This window comes from Azolla caroliniana, unplaced genomic scaffold (assembly GCF_043228905.1).
Source record: "Azolla caroliniana isolate FFs.n. ecotype wild unplaced genomic scaffold, voAzoCaro1.0.p SCAF_8, whole genome shotgun sequence".
Lineage (NCBI taxonomy): Eukaryota > Viridiplantae > Streptophyta > Polypodiopsida > Salviniales > Salviniaceae > Azolla > Azolla caroliniana.
Genome location: NW_028230443.1, coordinates 14,335,002 through 14,356,829, shown reverse-complemented (window position 1 = coordinate 14,356,829; position 21,828 = coordinate 14,335,002). Strand labels below are relative to the sequence as shown.

The 21,828-nt window shown below is 42.4% G+C and overlaps 1 pseudogene; it reads left to right on the top strand.

Annotated features, from left to right (window-relative positions):
- Nucleotides 1–215: 215 nt before the first annotated feature.
- On the top strand, nucleotides 216–2,143 carry LOC147861056 (F-box protein At5g46170 pseudogene; annotated as a pseudogene).
- Nucleotides 2,144–21,828: the final 19,685 nt, after the last annotated feature.

Sequence of the window (21,828 nt, the reverse complement as noted above, 5' to 3'; positions counted from 1 at the left end):
GTTTGATCTTTTCCTGTTTTACAAAACTGCTCTTTTTTGGTGTTTATAAACCTGATAACTTGGAATCCATAGATTCTGTTCTAGCTCTAATGCTACTTTAAACCTCTGCCGACATTTTTGAGATTGGCCTCTGCGTTTCTGTTTATATATTTTGTGGAGACTCCATATTCCTTTGTATTTGTGTTTTTTGAACCAGATTTACAAAGTCCTCTCAGAGGTATGGTCAGAGGTATGGCATTTGTTTGATGTATTCTGTGATCCCTAGGAATGCCAAACATACACGGAATTGATGGGCTCTACTTGAGTTTTAATGCGCTGTTCCAATTTTTTCAGGGTGTTTGGAGATCTATGTAACTTTCCGAAACTTCAGATTTGTCATTGCAGTTCTACGTATCTCTTAAGAACAGTTGTGGTTTTACTAATATTTACAAGGTACCACTGAAAGATTGGTCTGAATGTGGGCAGTATTGGTATGGGCCATGTTTGTTCTCATCTAAAGTTGGTCTCAAAAGTAGAGAGATCCTTCGTATGGAGGGGAAACAGGTAGAATCAGAAGATCAGTTGATGCATCATCATTCTCAGATGGTCATGACGCCCTCTTGGAGCTCCGATGGTGAATCGGATCCTTTTGAAATGCTCCATGACTCCATTGTCCTTCACATTTTGAATCTTGTTTCAGAGATCAAGGTTCTTGGAAGATGCACAGTAGTTTCCAAGAGGTTCTACGCTCTTGTACCAATGGTAGAAAGCGTCACAGTAAAGGTTGATTGTGTAATATCAGCAGAAGATAGTGGTCTGAATGTTAGAGGGAGAGGCATATTTGGTCATCTAGTCCAGTTTGTGGTAGGAAGCCTTTCAAAACCATTGCAAGCATTGCAACATATGTTAGGTCCAAGGAAAGCTATGCTTGCTGCTGTCTCACATCATTCTCCGGGAGAGGTTCTAAAGAATTTTAAAGCTATTCAGAAACTAAGGATTGAGCTCCCGGGAGGAGAGTTGGGTGTTGAAGACGGAGTCTTATTGAAATGGAAGGCAGAGTTTGGTAGCACACTCGAAAGCTGTGTGATTCTAGGTGCAACTTCAGTAGTCAAACCAGAAACATACAATGAAAAGAAGCCTGGGAAGTTTGAATTCGGAAGACCATGGTTCTTACAAGGTAGATATGAAGACAGGCTTTCACAAGAAGCAAGTGATAGCTTGTTGTTATCGAATGAAGAGAGCAACGATAATACTCTGAATGAGGAGGATGGGGATAGCCTACCTGAATCATTCTATACTAATGGTGGGCTGAAGCTTCGAGTAGTGTGGACAATAAGCTCCTTGATTGCAGCATCGGCAAGACATTATCTTTTGCAACAAATCATAAGCGAGCATCCCACATTGACTAGTCTTACTCTGACCGACACAGATGGGCAAGGAATGCTATGCATGAATAAGGATCAATTAGAAGAGTTTAAGAGGAAACCCCTCGCAGCTTCTGCATCAGCTAATAGAACACAAGTTCCAGCATTGAATATGAAGCTTTGGTATGCTCCGTATATGGAGCTTCCAGGCGGGAATGGATTAAAAGGAGCTACTTTAGTCTCCATAAAACCGAATGAGCAACATCCTATTCGGAAAGATGGAGATGGATTCATGGCAGGAGCATTTGAAGAGCCTTATAGAACTGCAGCTCAAGCTTTATCGATGCGGCGAACCTACCGTTTGGAAATGAACTCGTTTTAGATATATATATATATCTATCTATCTGGAGAGGATTGAATTCCTTTTTGGTTGTGATATATATATATATACATATATCCGTTTCCCATCGAGTACTAATTTTAATGGCTTTTCTTTCTTTGTTTCTAGTGCATGAGGAAGACGCATTTTGCTGTTGTTACTGTACAGAGAAGAGGCTCGTATTGAAACCTTGTACTCAAATGAGCCTTAGGGCATATTATACCTCAAGTTTGTGTAGAAGCAGAAACACTTATTTTTCATGTAAGTGTATGTTTTGGTCAAAGGTGTATTAAGAAATATGCTCGAGACATAGGCGAGGACATTTGTTTACTTTCCAAAATTCCTTTTGAAAAGCATTGCAAACCAAGTTTGGTTGCAAAAGCAAAAGACAGGAAAACTACATTTCATCATATTTCATCTATATGTGTTTTGCTTGCTTTCTTTGAAAGGAACTAGTGTGTGCTTGTACTGATATTTGCAATATAACTTTGCTGTTTTATAAACAATGGATCGCATATAATGAGCTTTTTGTATTTGTTTACTTCTCTTCCCCGACAATGCTCCTCTATTGCATACTCTTTGTTCAAGTACTCCAGAAATCAATATGGATCTCAGTAAATTGAAGTTATCATCGAGAAAGATATTGTGAATTGTGGGTTTATATAAACATCATAGAATATTTGTTAACATTACTAGATATGGCCAAGTTATCTTCTGTCTAAAACGCTATTCAGAAACTTCTTGTTAAGAATATACATAAGGTATGTGTTCTTATAATGGGATCACTCGTTGAGAAATTTCATGTCTGACTTTCTTTGTGGTATCAAAGCAAGAATCTTATTACAGGAAATTTTTTGCTTTTGAGTTTCTGCCTGAAATTAAAGGAGAGGCTCATTTAATAAAGTCTTGGTCTACCTCATAATTTTTTGATGGCTTTAATGGTTTCACCTTAGCCAAGCTTTCCATGTGTGATGCCTTTAATGGTTTCACCTAAGCAGAATTTTAATATGATACTTACATATATTATTTAGTGGAGAACAATTTGCAAATTTTCAAGCATGATCTAAGCTGAAATTACATGTCAAAATTTTATTGGTGATCTTGACTAAGATAAATTAAGAATAGCTTAGATTTTGGGGGGCATCTATTACGATTCCCACAACCCTATATTCTACACACTGAAAAGCACTAGTCTGATTGTATAAATATTGAAAGTCAATAATCAATGATTCCCGAAAGGATTACATTGTTTATTTTTCATGTCAACATAAACAATTTTTTGAAAAGATTATACTTAAAAATGTTGCCATCAACAATAAGGCTATCACCTCAATGAAAAAAGGCTCCAAACAAGTCAATCAAAGGATGAATGCGATTTCTAAATTGAGATTGACACTCATATATTATACTATCCCAATACAAATGCAAAATCTAGTTACCTTTATGATGTTAACTAAACTCACTAAAGCAAATAATGGATATTGTGTTTATTGGGTGTAAAGGCTGTTTGTTCACTTTGGACGACAATTATTTATTTTTAGGCGTGATGCAAACAATCTAGGCTAAATATGTAAACTATAAATACATTCTTTGTGCACCAACACATGGGGTTGGTAAACACCAAAACTCAAAGGGAAAATGTGTTGGAGAGTTATTGTACCTTAACTCTTATGGACTGTTTTGAGAACTTATTGATTAATCAAATGTTGGCAAGATGATGTGTTATGGTTCTCTTTCACATATACCTTTCTTCTTGACAATTGAAGATAAATGCATATGGTTTAAGAAATTAGCAGTTTGAAAGCCATGAGATATTTAATGTATAAAGGTTGAAATGCTTAAATGAATGGGAAAGGAAATGCGTGCACGGATAAGGATATGTTTAATCATACATTGCAACATAGACATGCCTTGTATTTGAGTATAAATTGGATCAAATCTTTATATAAAGGGGAAGATGTAAGCAATGTAAATAATTATTGAACAATCATGATTGACTCATGACAAAGTTATTTAGATGCATAATGGAATTGATGCTAAGTGATGGGATGAAAAAAATGTTTAGTGGGCTTATGATGGACAACTTGGCTTTTGAAAACACCATAATACCATTGATCATCTTGTCACTCTTCAAGTATCAAAAATCAAAACCAAACCAAACTATTTTTTATTGATATTAATCATCATACTTATTATAAATTTGTGTGAGAAAATCATCATAAATTTGGTCATCATATTGATCATAAATTTGATCATTATACTTATCATAAATTTAATAATCCTACTTATCATAATTGATCATCATAAATGAAAAGGAGACTCTACATATAATACATATAAAATTTAATAAGTTAAAACAAGAGTTTAAAATTAAAAGTTGAAAGTTAGAGCCTATAGAGAATATTTGTGAGTATTTTTTAACCTATAAACCTATAAACCTATAAACCTATAAACCTATAAACCTTTAAACCTTTAAACTGAACCACATAAACAGAAATCGATAAGCCTATAAATCGATAAACTAGTAAATTCAAAACTGAACCGAATTGAAGTCGATTAGTAACATTTGAAACCAAACCAAACCAAACCAAACCAAACCAAACCAAAACGTTTATTTATCTCTGAAGCCACGGTTTTTCGGTTTGGCTCGGTTTGAGCCGAAACTGGGCCCATTGCTAATACTAAGTTGGATGTCAATAGCTCTAAAATGAAGATTATGCTTGTGAACAATAACAAACAAGATAAACCATGAATTATATACAATAATGAGTCACTTGAAACCGTGGAAAGATCTGAGTACCTTGGCCTTCTCAAATTATAGATAGAATGAATGTGTTATCGGTTTCTTAGAGGCACGTAAGACAACGTACTACGCATTTGAGAACACATGCCATGGTCGAGAAATTAAATGTTAGGTCCTCAAGGAATACATTTTCAACACTTGGTGACATTAACGCTTCTCCATGAGGGTCGACGTTTGGGGTGATTGCATCCTTGAATCCATTGGAAGAGTTTGAAAATGTCCAAAAACATTTTCTTTCAAAGTTTCTCCACGTCAAGAAACAAAAGCAATACACCCTACATCTAGAGATGAGATCACTTCCCATTGATAATCATGGCCTTAAAAAAGGTTGTTGCTTACATGCCTTAAGGTTCAAAAAAGTCCCTCACATTAACTTCTTAAAATAACTTGAGAAACAAGCAAAAAAGATTCAAGAGACACCCAAAAACAATTTTATTTATTCTGGTTCGATTCAAGAAACGGAAAAGTGGTATAATGATGTAGAAAAAACTTGGAGACTCATGCTTAATACACCATATTACATATGTTACACCCAACTAAAAACGATACAATATTCTTTGCCAAACGAGTTAACCCCACACATCAATATATGTTATCTAGTCCCTTCCATTGCACGCAATCCGAACCAATGCTTTGATACCACTTAATTCACATTCACGTCAATGTGAGACGAGATGTTGGGGTAAAGGTGAGACTAGTTGACTATGTCATTTTCCCCAAACAATTCTGGAGTGTAAGTATCATACTTTGATACAATGCCTAATATTTCATCATCTTTGACTATGCTTTCCATACATCTTTGACCAAGCCATTAGTTTCTAAAATTTCTATCATAGTCACAATATGAACTTTCAATTGCAGCTTTCATTAGTAATGTCCTTTGTTGAGCGGACAAGCTCAACCGGATCCAGATTGGTTGAACAAGCTAGAGCTGAATTGGAGTTTGAAATGAAGAACCGGACCGGTGTCCGGAACCAGGAGCCGGATTGGAGAGTCAGATCAGATTGTAACCGGTACGCCGTTAGAGGCCTACGAATCTAGCCTAGTACGTAGGCATATTTTTCGGAGTTAGTGTCAGTCGCTCATATGAGCATTGAAGTACTTTTCTGTACTCTTAAGGACTTGTATAAAAAGTGTTATGTAGGACATTTGTATGTACAGAGTGTTATTGTTTGGAATTGAGTTTAAGCTATTCTGCTCTCTTTGTCTCTCCCGTGAACTGTGTATTCTAAGCTTCCATTAAACTTGTGTTTATTCTCTTTTGCTATCCGGTGTAACTGGTTTTGTCAAAGTTTCTGCACATTAATTTTCACATGGTATCAGAGCGCAAGGGTTGAGAACCTCCGTTGACAAGCGTTTTCAGAAGACAAACCTTAACACTTGATAAAGAACTAGAAGGAAGGTATGGACAAAAGCATGGCGAGCTCGCTTCCAACAGAAAAGTTTGACTGGAGCAACTACACGTCCTGGTTGTATAAAATGCACTAGTATTTGCTGGGGCATGGATACTGGAGCTACGTGGAAGAAGCGAATGAAGCAGCGCCGCACACTAGGACTTCCCGGTATGGGTGCAAGGAGCGAGTAGAGTGTTGTACTGCCTCGCGTCCTGTGTGCACAACCAGATGCTTGGCTACATCAGAGATGCAAAATCATCGAAGGAGGTCTGGGAAAATCTTTGGAAGATTTTCGCTACAAGAACCACGACTCAGAAGTTGCAGCTCTAGCAAGAGCTCAACAATATCCGGCAATGAGACATGTCGGTCACCAACTACACCACCAAGATCAAGGAGATTTGGGATGTGCTCGGATCCATCAATGTGATGGTGGATGAGGAGGAGATGGTCTAGATCTGCCTTGGTGTTCTAGCACAACGGTACAGGCCAATCCAAACTGCAATTTGCACCTAGGAGAAGCCACCGTCCTTCTTCGACTTGCAATCGATGCTCATGGTCGAAGAAAACCACACGAGTGGGTCAAGGACCACTAAATCGGACAACCAAATGTTGTAAACGGAGGTGGATCGGCCTCGTGGGCATGGGGGACGAGGTGGGTCGGCACGCAATGGAGGCGGTTGGCAAGAGCAGAATTGGAGGCACAAAGATAGTGCCGACAATAGTTCCGGACCTTCCAGGAGCAGGGGGAGTCAAAGCGGCGTTGGAAACCAGCAAGGGAAGGCCGACACGGAATGATGGCACTGTGGCAAGAAAGGCCACCATGAGAGTGAGTGTTGGAAGAAGTGCGCTGATTCGGATAAATCCGGATCCTGCAAGGCCGGACAAGGGAACCGACAAAGCTCACACTACGTCGAGGGATCAGAAGGATTTGGAGCCGGTAAGACCGGAAAAGGGCCAACCTTCGTGATGAAACATAAGGCGAACTCAATGAAGAAGACCACTTCCGGATCGGAAGAAGTGTGGTACGTTGACTCTAGCCGGGTCTAACCACATGAAGAGCTATGAAGAGTGGTTCTCATTTATGGAAAAGCCGGAGCAATAGGGAGTTGTCGAAACTGGAGATGACACTCCTCACCTGATCGCGCATGTTAGAGAAGTTCCCCTGAGTCATGTCAGACAAAAGGGGAAGCTTATGAACGTGCTTCATGTCCCAACAATCACAAAGAACCTGGTGTCGGTCGGTCAGATCATCGACTAGGGGATGCAGGTACGGTTTACGCACCTCGGGTGCTTCATTGAGGAAGAGGGCTAGATCATCACGCAAGGGCACCAAGACGGGAGGATGTTTATCCTTGACACCAATGACGTTGGCACCACCTTGTTTGCCATAGGACAGAAGATTGAATCAGACATCAATCTCTAGCACAAGCGGATCAGCCACGTCAACTAACAGAGGTTTCAGGCATGACTTACAATCGAAACAAGTTCTTTTCGGATTGCCGAAATTCAATGGCGTGAAGGCCCAAATTTGTGAAGCCTGCCAGCTCAGGAAGCAACACCAGCTTCCGTTTCCCACCGAAAGAAACCAGAGCCCTAACAAGCTCGACTTGATACATTCGGATGTATGGGGACTGATACAGAACATTAGTCTTGGTAGGAGCAGATATTTCGTCTCCTTCATCGACGACTACAACTGGCACACATGGATCTATCTCATAGAGAAGAAAAGCGAAGTCTTTGACTGTTTCCGAAACTTGCAAAGTCTTGTCGAATAGGAAACGGAGAGGAAGATCAAGTGCCTGCGGTCGGATGGCGGAAAATAATACTTTTCCGGCCAATTCAACAATTATCAACAACATATGGGAATTCAGAGACAATTCAACTATAGATACACACCGGAACAAAACAGTGTGGCCGAAAGAAAGAACCGGTCGATTGTCAAAAATGGCACTGACAATGCTGGAGGAGAAGAGCATGCCCAAGTTCTACTGGGCCAAAGTGGTCCGGACGGCCGTTTTCATTCAAAACCGGATCGGGGATAAGATGTCATTAGATGAGTTTTATTTCGGGCGGAAGCCAAATCTAAGACACGTTAAGGTATTTGGTAGCATTGCATATCTACATGTGCTGGATGAGAAGCGGAGAAAGCTGGACCCGAAGTTGGAGAAGTGCATCCTTGTCGGCTACTCACATGAGAAAATGGGTTATAAGTGCTATAACCCCCGAACAAAACAAGTTCGAGTGAGCCAAGATGTCGAATTTGATGAGTCGACATAATCGTACTCTCTACCAGCTCTGATGTCCGACCCTGATCCGATTCCAGAGGATGAGGCCAGTGAGCTTGAAACGATCCGGGCAGAAGATGAAGAAGAATTCAGTACTTTAAATGACAATCCGATCTCATTTTGGCTGAGCGGGTTGAATGAAGGGATGATTCGGAAGGACCAACAAGATGATGAGCCGACGAGCAGCGAAGACTCGGTTGTGCTCTCCCCATGTAAGGAACCAAGGAGATGATTCACATGCAAGGAAAAAGGGAAGAAGAAGATGCATGAATATGACACCAACAGAGACAAGTCGGATAGGACCGAATCTGACTTCGGATAGAACGAACACGGACCTTTGGAGACGAAGTCTGATTCGGCCAAGAGGGCAGAAGTTACGTTGATCCACCCGCCATAAGAACCCTGTCAAACGGTATGGTTATAATGAGTACATGGCACATCACTATTCGTACATGATGAAATTGGCGGAAGTGCGAGAGCTAGAGAGCTACGTATAAGCGACAAGGGATGCACATTGGTGTGCCGCTATGGAGGAAGAGATGCGGGCACTTGATGCCAGTGACACATGGGACCTGGTTGACCCTCCCCGACATTGCAAACCGATCGGTTGCAAGTGGGTGTACAAGGTCAACTATAATGTTGACGGTTCAGTCAACTGGTATAAGGCCTGGTTAGTGGCCAAAGGATACACACAGACTCACGGAATCGACTATGACGAGACCTTCGCTCCATTAGCGAAGATGATGACGATTCGTGTGGTGCTAGCGGTGGCTGTGGCAAGGGGGTGGCATCTTCACCAAATCGACGTGAAGAATACGTTTCTTCAAGGAGATCTTGAAGAACATGTCTAAATGATCCAACCCCCCGTATTTCAGTCATGCTCCCCGTTCTTGGAATTAGAAGATCATGCACCGGTTGCTTAAGATGGGGTTTGCGACCCCGAAGTCGGACCCTTCACTGTTCATCTGGAATGGTCTGGTATGTATCATGTTATATGTAGATGATCTTGTCATCACCGGACTTGGTGTCGTGAAAATCTGTCACTATGTGCGGATTGCGAGGCGGAACCGCTGGGGTTATGGACGGGAAGGAAATAGGGCTCACACGCACACCATAAGGAAGTCTTACACAAACAAGGCACGAGTATTCGAACGTGTTTGTGAAAGGAGAATTGCATGGGCAAGGCCGAATCAACCCCTAGTCACAAGGCAAACGAATGCACGTGAGGAAGGCTTACACACGGACACACAAGGAAAAGGCTTACTTACACACACGAGAGACAAAGTTTCGAATGCCTTTGTGAAAAGAGAGGTGCATGGGCAAGCCCGAAACGCTCCCTTGTCACAAGACACACAAGGCACGTAGGTGGAACCAAACATTAGTTTATTACAATATAATAGATTCTTTTATAAAATAAGAATAAATTTTACAACGGGTTTGATATGAATATGAGAGATAATTTATAAAGGAAGGGGGAAGAGAGGTGGAGGAAAGAAGAAGGCAATTCTTTGTTGATGATGCCTCTCGATGTCACTAGAATAGGCTCTTATTTATAGGTTTAGGATTGCTTGCCTTTTTCCCCTAAAACAAAGCTTGTCTATATGAGTCGACTTTTCTTTTCCTCACTATTTCAGTTTTCTAGCCCCATCTTTTTCTCTGCTTTTGAAAACCACCTCTAACTTAATATTCATCATTATTTATAGTAAGTTTCAATCCTTTCACCTTTTATTTATAAGGAATTATCTTTGGAAAATGAAAAAGTTTTTTTGCTACCAATAAAGTTGAGTTCACAATACTAGTTTATTTGAACTACTATTTTACTTCTTTTTTATGGTGGTTTCACACACTGTGTTAGAAACATCACGATATCGGACTTGCTGAAATCGACTGAGTGCATTACCACTTTGTGGGTGAGCGGGTCCTTAGTGGTGAAGTAGAACTCGTGTATGTTAGGACAGATCGGCAGGTTGCCGACATCATCACCAAATCTCTCGACATGAACAAGTTGCAACATTTTTCGGACATGCTTGGTCTTCAGCATCTCGACATGCCGCACTTGAGGGGGGAGAACCGGGACTGATACGGGGAGAACCGGAATGGAAGCTGGGGAAATAGGTGATGACACCGGACAAAGAGTTGGAGAGATAGGGGGAGACAAGAAGAAGAAAAAGGAAGTTGAGTCCACTAAAGAAGTCAACACCTCCAATAAAGTAGGAACAAGCAGTGATGGCGGCAGAGTCAAGGACAGAGCCAAGACCGGGACGTGGTCTGATGTGGTAAAGGGCCTGAAGATTGAGGACGAATTGGAGATAGCCAATTCAGACAAGAGCTGAACCGAATCAGAGTCATCCAATTCGGAAGCTGTGCTTGATTCAAAGGAGCCGTATCAACTAAAGGCCAAATGGACAAGAAGGCAGGGGAAGTCGACATCGACATGGAGGTACCGACGGGTCGAGAAGTGCCAAAGTCACAATGACAAAGGAACTGAGATGGGCCTTACGAACAGACAAGACGACCGAGAAGGTCGACGTATGCGGGACTGGATGGGTCGTGAAAAGAGGAATGAGACTGGACAAGGAGTGCGAACCAGACGGGAGGATGCCAGGTGGAGCTGGACGAAAGGACTGGCAGACACAAACACTGACACTACGATTCGACCTCAAGTTGAGCTTGAGGGGGAGTGTTGAGCGGACAAGCTCAACTGGATCCGGATTGCTTGAACAAGCCAAAGCTGGATCGGTGTCCGGAACTAGGAGCCGGATCAGATTGTAACTGGTAGGCCATTAGAGGCCTATGAATCTAGCCTAGTACGTAGGCATATTTTTGGGAGTCAGTGTCAGTTGCTCATAGGTGTCATAGACAAGTAGACGAGGCTCAATACTAAGAGAGTGAGAGAGAGATCATAGACAAGATAATACGAGAGAGAGAGAGAAAGTAGTCAAGAGAACAAGAATTGAATTATGATTCCGTAACTGGTGTTGTTCACCTTGACTAAGGCCAAGGTAAACCCCTGTATTTATACATGTTTATGGGCTCTAAATGTAGCCCCATGCAAAGACTCATTTTCATGCACAAGCTTTTGGAGCTTTCTGGAAGCTTCTAAAATCCTACATGTAGAATAGATAATCTACAATAATCTAGTAAGGTAACATGATTATGTATTGGATGTATTGGTTAAAACATATCAATTAAATACAATAGGTCAAGAGTTTGAATCATGACATGACTTTTGTCATGTCCACAACATTATCCCCCTGCTAAGGTTGCCTTTGAAGATGCCTCCCTGGTTTTTGTGGATATCGGTGATGAAATGCATGAACAACATCCGGTGCATTCTCCAAGTGTTGAGCTGGTTCCCAAGTTGCCTCTGAAATGGGATACCCTTTCCATAGGACTAAGTATTGAAGTTGTCGTCAATGCCAACGAGAGTCTAGAATCTTGTCCTCCTCATACTCCTCACCTGTGGAAAGCTCAATTGGAGGTGGAGGTGGAGAGTGTCTTCCAGGAATAGTAAATGGATGATAAGGTTCGAGCAAAGAGGCATGGAAGACATTATGAATCTGGAAATGTGGAGTATTTCAGCCGGCTATGACTTTGAAGTTGTCTTTCGGCCGGGGGCACAAAACATGAAGGCTAATGCTCTTTCACGACGGTCGGATTTTGAGTTGAGCCCAAGGGATGATGCAACTAAAAGTAAAAGGCATGCATCTAAAAATGGAAGCATGCAACTAAAAGCAGAGGCCATGCAACTAAAAATAGAGGCCATCCAACTAAAAGTGGGCATGCAAAGTAACATTGGGGAGGAGAATCAACGATGAGCTGGATATATGTCCCATTTTTTCCCTACTAGTTTTTTTCTTCCCCCTCTTCCTTCTTCTTCCCTTTGGGTTTTCGAGAAACAAATTATCTCACATATTGATATCAAACTCCTAGCTTTGGGGACTCGATCTTTCTTGTCAAAAATTATCTCTCGTATTCATATCGGACCACTCCTTGCATGGTTGTTGGCTCCTTTCTTTGAAAAATTAATCTCTCATTTCCATACCCAACCCATTGTAACACAATTCTGAAATTATAAAGAATCGATTTTCTTTTGCAATAAATGAATGATTTGTCTCTCCCACTTGTCTTATGCTTAAACTTGCTTGTGTTGTACGTGTTGCACTAAATCCTTCTAGTCCAGAACCCCGACGGTTCCGTCTCACGATCCGCACATAGTGACGGATTTTCACGACAACGCGTAAGATTACGAATGAAAGCACAGAATGGAAAGTAAGCAGGAGATACAATAGAATTAAAGTAGAATTCTTAAATTTGTATTACTTTCGCTTCTAATTACATCGATTCACGGATCCTTTTATAGGCATCCAGTTGGAAATACAAAACGGTGCCTTACCGGCTACCGACTCTCAATCGGTCTGGATCTGATTGGTACAACTATTTTGGATCCGTCTGTTCCTATAATATTTCTAATTTCTAATTAATCTAATTATAATATCCGACTCACCCCTTTCCACAATTATCGTCCGGATCATACGCCCATGGGACAATGTATTGCACGTCGAACCCACGGGTTAACTCCTTCACTCTTTGTCAAGTATGTCCAAAATACTTTGATCCAATGGTTTGAGTGGTTCTTCGTTCTGCTGCTATTGTTTTCGCTCCTCTGGTTGCTACTATTGTTGCATAGCTGTGGCTCCCTCTAGTTGATCCGTTCCGACTGCCTTTCCATTTTGAGCTCTCACGGTTTGCTCTGTTCCGGTTGCTTCCGACTACTGATCCGTCTGCTCGTCAGGTAGTGGTAGTGGTTGTGGTTCCACTGTTTGCCCTTCATCACTGATATTTATGGCCTCAGCTTGCTTTTCCACTTCTTTCTGCCTCCGCTCCCACTCGTATCGCTCTAATTGCAGTTGTGTGTCGAGTTGATCGTCTTCGAGCCTTTCAATGAGCTTCCTGACAACATCCCGGTGATTTTCGGCCAAGGCAAAAAAATCATCCGCCAATTCGTCCCGAATGGTGACAATGCTTTCCTCATCCATCTTGTAGAAATTGTTGCAAGCCTTTTTCCGATTTTCCGCATCCACTCGGAGTATCTTCGATCCTTGTCTTCGTCCGGTTCATCCATGCTTCGACAATCATCCGGATTTTGTTGATGCTGAGCTTCGTCCTGTCCTCCGTGGCCTCCTTCTCGTTCTTGCGTTGCTTGATGAGTTCGGCAATCACCTTCACCTGTACTTCGTACTCCATAAATTGGGCTTGGTAGGTCATTTGCAACTTATCCAAAACTATCTTTGCCCATTGCACTTCCTCGTAGTGCTTCATTTGGAGTTCCTGTCTTTCTTTTGCCACTTCCTCCATTACCTTCGTCGTCATGTCAACCATCATCTTCCCTTGATCTCTTAACGCCTCCATCTTGTCCTTCAGCTCCGTCCAGACCTCCTTAAGCTTTTCTTGTTGTCGGTCATAATCCGACCCTACCTTCTTATGCTCCGCTTCGAGTTGCTATTGGTCCCTATGTAGCTTCTCGAAGTTTTCTGTTTTTTGCCTTATGCACCAGTTGATTTGAAAGCGAGCCCAATCTTCCCGGTGCTTTTGTTGCTAGATCTCTTCCTTCAGCCTCTATATCTCCATTTCAGCCATCCTCTAGAGCTTGTCTTTTTCCTGCAGCAGTTTCTCTCTTTCCTCCCTCAGTCGGTTGTTGTTCGCTTGAATCTTCCAGAGACATTCCTCAGTCCTCCGTTTTTGTTCTTCGGCGGTCTACCTCTGTTCTCTTTCTTGCTCTCTTAATGCTTCTTGAGCGACTAATTCCTCCCTTAATGTTTGCATTTCTTGTTCCTGCTTAGCATCTTCTTCCGGGGCTGTTTTGGCCATTAATTCTGCATCCGTTTCCGGAGGCTTCTTTTGTAAATTAGTCGGTTCTGTTCTGGAGCTTGTGATTTGGTCCATCTTTGACATGAGGACCCCAAACTCCTTGGCTCTTGCCTGCTCTTCCTCCAGGCTCCGAATCAGATTTTGGGCCTTATCCAATTCTTTGGTTGTTGTTAGCAACCATTCCACCTATCTCCACTCCATCCGTTGCTCTTCATCTATTCGGTCAGCCACCCCAGATAGCTCCTTCCCAAGGACTTCTAACCATTTCCAGCAAGTTCTGTGTTGTGTGAGTACAACGAACTGTTGTATTGGCTCCAACATTACTTCTTTCTCCCCCTTGAGCCATTGTGCAAACGACTCCACTTGATTCGGTGTTCACTTTGGTCGGCGTTCCTCTTGTTGTTGCTGCCCTAGAAGACCTGATGATGTATGTCCTTCTAACTCCGGTTCCAGTTGAACCGTCTTCACCACTTCGAGCCTGTTGGTTGGCTCCGTTTCTAGTCTGGTTCCTTCACGTTGAGAGGAAATCAATGTATTGTCATGTTCCAAACCCGATCCTTCGCCTTGCTGCTCATTGTTGTGCTTCCTTGGGTAACATTGGAGGGTTTCGGTTGGTTCTTCTTCAGCTTACTCTTCCACGGTTTCCTGGTTTACCCTCTATATGAGTTCCTCCTAGTCTCTATCATGCCAGCGCAACTTTTTCTTGATAAGTTTTACCCTCTTTCCTGAAACTTTCTCTGGCTCCTATCTCTAGGTATCTGGCACTTCTTCCCGTCGAGGCGAGTTCCCTACTATCCATCCGGGGTTGTGTTTTGCTAGGAGCTTCTTCCATTTGGATGGCTTGTTGGGCATGATCTCCGGTCGGCTTCACTTCTTCAGCTTGAACATGCGTGTCGGAGGTAACAATATCGTTAGTCACTGTGCTAATCTACCCCATGCTTTCTTCCCATCCATTACAGATGTGATGCCCGCCCGTAGTGAGTTGGTCACTATCACCGGCCAGTCCACCGTAAGGTCTTTAAATATGGGGATGATGAAACTGGCCCTATTCTTCGGCATAGTGAGTGGTCGGAGGTGAACAAATCCATACTTGAGTAATATTCAAGCCACTTCCCGAAACAAGAGATTTTTGTCCCCCTGTGTCCGGTATGCTTTGCTGGCGATTGAGAAACTCCCCAAAATAATCGGTCAATATGTCGGTGGAGGGGTTCTCAATGGAGCATAGTCCTCTGATGGGTAATCTGATGAGGACCTACATTATCCCCTTGGAGAGTTCGTTGGTCGATCGTTGTTGGACCTTCTCCGATTCCTCATGTGGTGGTGCTTTAGCCACCCAGATAAATCCCTCAAGTCCGTCCTTGCTAAGCCAATCTCTGGTGGCGGTCGAGAGTGCCATCGGCTCTATATACTCTTCGTCGATTTTGCTGCTACAGGTGGGTGCTTGGGCTTTGATAATCGCATGTGTTCTTCCGGAAACCTGTGTGCTCTATTGTGCTCTCAAAAGCTTTCATTTGCGAAATGAGACTCCTTCGTTCGTCCAGGTATTTTGGGCACCCCATTTTTCACCTTCGCCTCTTCATGATTCCCGTGCATGCACGTCGTGTATCATAATAGCATGACTATGTCGCGGGGTGCGCTTTAAATGGGTTAACGACACACCTTTTCATTGTGACCGTTCAAAATCTTGAATTTTTTTTTTCACACGCATGCAACTTATGCATGATGTCTTTCCCTCTTGTCCTTTGCATAATTTTTGTTTTCTCTCTGTCGTATGGCCTGACCTTCTTTGCCGTACCGAGTACCATTGGGTCATTCATTAATACCCGGTTGTACTGGCTCCGTTGTCATCGAAACTTCCCGAGTCACCGCTTCTTCTCTGGCTCCGTTGCCGTCGGAATTTCCCTGAGCTTCTTCCTCCTGTTCTTTGAACGGGTTCGCCGGCATCGGTTCCTTATAAGTTTTCAGCCATAAGCCATTGACTCATTTCTCTAGTACTTCTCCAACTAGCGTACCAAGTTGGTAGGACCCCTTGAACTCCCTTGTGATCCATCAGAACCGTAGTTTTCCCAGCATGCTACTCATCCGGGTCTGGAATACTAATACCGGTTTGCCGGTTCCAAAGTCCTTGTCATTGCCTCGCTTGTGCCTGTCCACAAACATTTTTCGTTGCCGTTGCTCAAGCTCCAATTGCAACAAACTAACTATCCAGTGTTCCTCTAATTCACACAATGTTGCCAACCAGATTATTTCGGATTCCTTCTCGCTCAATTGCTCTCGGACCTGAATCCATAAACTGGGGATCTGAAACTCCATGGGCATTACCGCCTCTAATCCGAATGCTCGGAATGGAGTTGACCGGATACTCGTTTTATACGCCGTCCGATAAGCCCATAACGCACTGTGCAATTTGGTGTCCCAATCTGTCTGGTTCTCATTTACAATTTTCCGGAGGATGTTTTGGTGCGTCTTGTTTGTTGACTCCGCCAATCCATTCGCCTCCGAGTAGCATGGCGTGTTACATTTATGAACTACTGCATAGAAGGAAGTTAGTCTTTCCACCACGTGGCCGAGGAAATGTTCTTCCTGATCGCTAATAAGCTCGATCGTTAATTCCGTGGTGTTGTCCCGGAGCGGTTTGCTTCCACCCATTTTGTACAATAGTCTGTGGCCGCTATGATATACCGATTCCCCGTACGCATTGCCATCGTGGTAGTCAAAACTGTGTTTACTCTGGGTAGGACATAGCCACAAACACAGGGGGGTGTCCATTCCGAACACTTCACCGAAGGGTGGTTAAGGGAATCATGTTATCTGACACAGATCCAATTCCAATCTAGTTGTTTTCCGGATACTCTCGGAAAGATTAATACACAACCGATTAATGGAAACATTCGTAAGATTATGAATAAAAGTGCAGAAGCAAGTAAGCAAGAGACACAATAGAATTAAAGTAGAACGCTTAAATTTGTATTAATTCCACAACTAATTACATTGATTCTAGGATCCTTTTATAGGCTATTGGCTCTCAATCGGTCCGGATCCAGATCGGTAAAACTATTCTGGATCCGTCCGTTCCTATAATATTTCTAATTAATAATTAATCTAATTATAATATATGACTCGTCCCTTTCCACAATTATCCTCCATATCATATACTCCGGCCAACAAAGTGAAGAGTTTGACTTGGATGTAGCAAACCCCATTTGACGCAAGTGTTGCATGATCTTCGCGTTCCAGGCATGCGGGGCTTCCTTTAATCCGTAAAGGGACTTCTTCAATTGGCATACAACCAATGTATTCATTTAGGACTGAAATCCGGGTGTTTGCACTATGTAAACTTGTTCCTCAATTTCTCCCTGCAGAATGCGTTCTTCACATCAATCTGTTGCAAATGCCAACCTTTCGCCGCGACAACCACAAGCAAGACACCAACGGTTGTTATCTTTGGGACTGGCGTGAACGTGTCACTGTAGTTGATGTCGTGTTGTTGTGCATAGCCCTTGGCTACTAACCAGGCCTTGTACCGGTTGATGGAGCCGCCAACGTTGTATTTGAACTTGTACACCCACCTGCATCCGATCGGCTTCACACCCTTTGGAGCGTCAACCAAGTCTCGTGTTTCGTTCTCCGCTAAGGCGTGCACCTCTTCCTGTATGGCGGCATGCCAATTTGCATCCTTTGTCACATCTGCATAGCTCCCCGGCTCACGCACTTCTGCCACTTTCATCATGTACGCATTTAAATGATGCGCCATGTATTCGTTATATTGTATCAATCTACAAGGTTCTTCTGGCGGGTAGATCGGCGCAAATTGTTCTCTACCGATTTGATGGCTCTTTTTGCAGAATGTTTCGTTCTCTGCTAAGGCGTGCACCTCTTCCTGTATGGCGGCACGCTAGTTTGCATCCTTTGCCGCTTCTGCATAGCTCCCCCACTCACGCACTTCTGCCACTTTCGTCATGTACGCATAATGATGCGCCATGTATTCGTTAGATTGTATCAAGCTACTGGGTTCTTCTCGCGGGTAGATTGACGCAAATTGTTCTCTACCGATTGGATGGCTCTTTTTGCAGAATGTTTCGTTCTCCGCTAAGGCGTGCACCTCTTCTTGTATGGCGGCACGCCAGTTTGTGTCCTTTTCCGCTTCTGCATAGCTTCCCAGCTCACACACTTCTGCCACTTTCGTCATGTACGCATAATGATGCGCCATGTATCCGTTATATTGTATCAAGCTACCGGGCTCTTCTGGCGGGTAGATCGACGCAAATTGTTTTCTACCGATTTGAAGGCTCTTTTTGCAGAATGTTTCATTCTCTATTAAGGCGTGCACTTCTTCTTGTATGGCGGGACACCAGTTTGTGTCCTTTGCCGCTTTTGCATAGCTCCCCGGCTCACGCACTTCTGCCACTTTTGTCATGTATGGATTTAAATGATGTGGCATGTATTCGTTATATTGTATCAAGCTACTGGGTTCTTCTGGTGGGTAGATCGGCGCAAATTTCTCTACCGATTTGATGGCTCCTTTTGCAGACGCCGACCTCTTCTCTAGAGGTCTGTCTTCACTATTTCAAGAGTCGGATTCGCTCTGATTTGACTCTTCTTTGTCAGTGTCGTATTCCAGCATCTTCTTTATTCCCTTCTCTTTACGGGTGAACCGTCTCCTCGGTTCTTTGCACGGGGAGTGCACGACCAAATCCTCGCCAGCTCAACAACTCATCATCCAACTGGTCAATCCAACTTAGTCTCTCATTCGACCCACTTCACCGGAATGAGGTCGGACATTGATCTAGAGCTCCAATTTCTTCTTCGTTCGAAGGCATCTCGGCATCACTGACCTCATCTTCAGAGATCGGAATGGAGTTGTCGGTTGGAAACGAAGGCAAGTACCATGAAACCGATTCATCGAAGACAACATCGCGGCTTACCTGGGCCTATTTGGTTTGGGGGTTATAACATTTATATCCCTTCTGCTCATCTGAGTAGCCAACTAAGATACACTTCATGACACACAATCTGGTTTTTTGCAAGATAGAAGCATTTTTTACAACATTTTTTTGTTTTGGGAAATGGTTGCTTTAGTTCAGCAAAATAAACAATAGCTTGCAATATTATTGCTTGACTTTGAAAAGTCTTATAATAAAGTGGATTGGGACTTTCTTAAGACAGTGCTGTCAAGATTAGGTTTTCTTGTTGCATGGATAAAAGGTGTCTCTGCCCTTCACACGCGTGCTTCTAGTTCCGTTTTGTTTGTTGGAGGATATGGGCCATTATTTCCTACCTCCAGGTCAGTTCGGCAAGGATGCCCTCTCACCCCTTTTCTTTTTATCTTGTTTGGGGAAGCCATGTCCTCCTACCTAAGATCGTCTTCAGCAGGTATAAAAGGAATAACATTAACTTTTATACAGCTTATTGTATTGGATGTTGAATTTGCAGATGACACGCCTCTTTATGTTGACGGGGAGATTGGTAATCTCAGTCAGGTACAAGATTCTTTGCAAGTTTTCTCAGATGCTACAGGTGCATCACTAAACTGGAACAAGTCAATCTGACTTTGGGTAGGTGAAGAAAAACACCCTACATGGTATCCAGGTCCTTTCCAATGGCTTCATCATGGTGAACTAGTTCGTTATATGGGATGTATGGTTGGTATAGATTTGCGGCCAGAAGCAATGCTATCGCCATTACTATTGTCGATAAAACATAAACTACTACATTGGGATGCCCAACAATTATCCTTTGCAAGTTGGGTTGTAGTAGCAAACTCTATATTGCTGGTTTCAATGTGGTTTATAGCATCTGTTTGGCTATTTTCTAGATCTACAATAACGAAAGTGCAAAGTTTGATCCGAAATTTCCTTTGGTGGGGAAAACAGGGATCTCCAACAGTAGCCAATGTTGCTTGGAACAGTTAAGTCCAAAGACGGGTCGTGTTTGGTCACCCTCTTTAAAGTGGTTATTCTGGAATGATGTACAAACACCTAGGCAGGATCTTGCATACAATAGATTTTTGTTAGGAATCATAAGGGCATGGGATGTGATTAAGTCATTCTTGCTTAAGGACAAGCCTTCTACGTGGGATGCACTAATTAATCAGCCTCTTCTTGCCAATTCTTTATTTCGGGATAATGCAAGAAAAGTGTTGGGCTTGAGAACTCACCTTGCCTAGGGAAAATTGGATAACGAGCTTGGTGCATCTGTAAGAACTTGGACTCAATTTCAGCAAATGTCACAAGAAGATCTTCTTGCACATTTACAATCTGTTTATGGTGCCAAGATAATGACTACTAGCATATCAACAACATATTCTTCATTTTCTACAACCTTTCAACCCAGGAAGGAACATATGTGGTTTGGATGCTTCATAAATGACACATTGATGGTTGTCAAGGGTGTTTCACCTAACGAGTGCGCTTCTTATTTTCAAGTCCTAGACAATCATACATTACAACGTTACACCATTGAATGCATTTACCTACAGCACTTGCGAAGTGCACCAACCTGAGTGGTTATATGTGTGAAATGGATGATTGATCCTTATCCATCAATTGCTCATATGTGTGATATATTGTGGTTATATGCAAAAGACCCGGTTGCAAGATTAACATTGGATCCGGGGGGTTGGTTTTGGTCACATTCCTTGGGGGAATAGATCATAAAGGTTCCCTTCTTTCAATACTCAATAAAACTTGGAAGAGCACTACTGCTCTCTCGGAATGCAAGGATACCAACAACTCAATAACATTGGACTAGTTGGGGGGGTCTCAACTTTGCATTTGAAAACGTACTAGAGATGGATTTGGTCATTCAAGGGGCCAACTAAATTTATTCTCTTTAGATGGCTATTAGTGCATATGGTCTTACTAGTTGGTCACTCATTGAAAGGGAATATAACACCCAATCTTTAACAATGTGCCTTTTGCCATGAAGCTCAGGAGACTGCCAAGCATGCCTTTTGGTCTTGTCCCTTGGCTCAACAAGTATCAAAGAAAGGTCTTTCATTATTTTTAACAATCAATGTCGATTGCCTATTTTCATGGGGATCGGCGATGTGGGGAGTGCTACATTCCAATTTGATGTTGTATGAGGCAAACAATGTTCAGGAGGCAATGATGGTACATAATAGAATATTGATATTAGTCAGCCCCTTTCAACAACCTCCAAAGCAGGTGCGATCTGTCCAGATATGGAAAACAATGACTACAATAACGTTATGGGCATTATGGAAATGTCATTGCAACTGAGTTTTTGATGTAGCAAATAAACGCCTCTCAGATGTCTTGCTTGAGATATGAGAGAACTTGTTGGCAGTAGTTTGCGGCCAGTATGACAACATGCAGGGTTCACCAGAGACTGTGAACAAGAGAAAGAAGAAGCTCCTTCACTTTTGGAAAAAGTTACCCATGTTTACAAAGTCAACTCAAGGGCCTCAATAGAAATATCAACTCCCATGGACCCTTTCTCAAAAATGAACAACCACTTATTGGATTATTCTTACTGTTTTTATATTGAAATGGAGAAGATGAAAAGACTAAAAACCCTGGGCATCCCTAAACTAAATTTCTCCTCTCTTCTCAAAAGACACCAAACCTCCACTTATTGGCTTATCCCTACCATTTTTATATTGAAAGGGAGAAGAGCAAAAGACTAAAATCCTTAGGCATCCCTAAACTTAAACCTTAGGCATCATTATTTGTTTTAATTAACTTCTTTTCATATATTATCACACTCTCTCTAGCCTTTCCACTAGGTTTTT